Raw genomic sequence first — 2062 nt, 5'->3', positions numbered from 1 at the left:
GTTGTGTGGTGTCTGCAGTCAGACCAAAAGCCTGCCTTCAGCACATTTTCCAGGGCTGCGGTCACACTGTACTGCAAAGCACTGCCCCTGTGTTATCCCCTGAAAGGCTGGTGGTGGTGGGTGGGGCCAGCACTCAGGCCAGATTCCTGGCAGGGCTGCAGAGACACTGATTGGCAGGGCGCTGTCTCTACTCTAGGAGTTATAATGTTCAACTGCTGGAACTACAAGTGTACTGGTGTGTGTGGTTATCTTTCCCTCTCCCCAGGGCAAGAGCCACTTTGGAGTAGCACAGTCCCTGCCAGAGATGTTTGCAGGATGCAAGGCTTTGGAGGATCTCCTGCTCAGTATTATCCAGTTAGGTGGAGGGTGTTTGCAATGTTTCCTTCAGGTGTTCAGCTATCTAAGCTGGGGGTAGAGTGTATAGGGGAGAGAAATGGCACCTGTCAACTTGTTCATTCTCGGAGAAGTCTCCTAACAATTCCAGCTCCTCCAGCATGCATTCTAAGTTTAGCAAATAAATCTTCAAGTGTATCCCAGATATTTTTCAAACTGCTGTTTCTAGGTGGTGTTTTTTTTTGTTTTGTTTTTGGTTTGTTTTTGTTACACTGTCTCTTCAAGGGCAAGGACTTCATCTCCTATTACCCTCTGTTTCTACCAGAGCTAAGCCCATTGATTTTTAAAGTACCTGGAGATAAGCTGGTTATAAATGTTTTTGAAGTTAAGCCCCATGGGTTTCAAAGCCAAATTTTATGGGGACCCATCTTCCTAGTGCAGGTCCCCCATGTCTAGAGTGCCTGGTGTGGGATCTACTCCTCTTCCTTCTCCATGCCTGTGGTTATCTCCCATTTCTGGTTAATCTCTCCTATTGTTTTGTTCATGGCCATATCTCCAGCCCTCTTATCTTTTTCTATGTGTCCTCACTCTCTTATATTAACTATGGCAAGTCTCTTCTGCCAATCTTCTCATTGTTTTTTGAGTTCCATGTACTGACGTAACTGTTATCTAGGTATATCCATGGCATAACGTCAGTATCCTCCCACTCTACCATCTTTTCAGAAGTTGAAAATAAATCATTTTAAAGATGAGCAAAAGATGTGTATGGATACGTAAAAAAAAAAAAAAAAAGATATACTAATGTCCAGTAAGCACATGAAAAAAATGTTCAATATGAGTAGTCATTAGGAAAATACATGTTATAATACAATGTGGGGGTGCCTGGGTTTCTAAGTCAGTTAAACATCCAACTTTGGCTCAGGTCATGATCTCAGGGTCCTGGAATTGCGTCTTGCCACCTTAGGTCCCATTCAACAGAGTTTATTTCTCTCTCTTCCTCCCCCACTGCCCCTCCTTCCCATTTGTCTTCTCTTTCTCAAATAAATAAATAAATAAATAAATAAATAAATAAATAAAATCTTTATAAAGATAAGATAAAATAAAATACAGTGTGAGGGGCACCTGAATGGCCCAGCTGATTAAGCAACCAATTCTTCATTTTGGCTCAGGTCATGATATCAGGATTGTGAGATTAAGTGCTTAGTCAGGCTCACTCTGGGCATAGAGCCCACTTAAGATTCTCTATTCCTCACCCTCTGCCTCTCCCTCCTCTCTCTCTAGAAAATAATAATAAAATAAAACAAAATGGATAAAATATAATGTGATATAAAAGACAATGTGGTACTACTGCATATCCACTGGAGTAGTTAAAACAACTGTCAATATTGAGAATTGGTAAGCATATGGAGAAACATCGTTGGTGAGAATACACAATGGTACAGTTACTTTGAAAGAAATACTAGTTTGGTAGTTTTTCAAAAAGTTGAACACATATTTACCATATTGCCCAGAAATTCCAGTCCAGGTTATCTATCCAAGAAAATTAAAAACATCTATCTATAAAATGCTTGTATATAAATAAGCATTATTCATAAACATTCATTTAGAGTAATTCATAATGGGCAAAAACTAAACAATCTAAATATCCATCAACTAACTGGTCGATGGATAAGCAAAATATGGTATCTCCAGACATGGAATACTACCAAGCAATTAAAGGAACAAAATA

Source organism: Vulpes lagopus, chromosome 2 (genome assembly GCF_018345385.1).
Source record: "Vulpes lagopus strain Blue_001 chromosome 2, ASM1834538v1, whole genome shotgun sequence".
NCBI lineage: Eukaryota > Metazoa > Chordata > Mammalia > Carnivora > Canidae > Vulpes > Vulpes lagopus.
Note: the sequence above shows the minus strand (reverse complement) of the source record.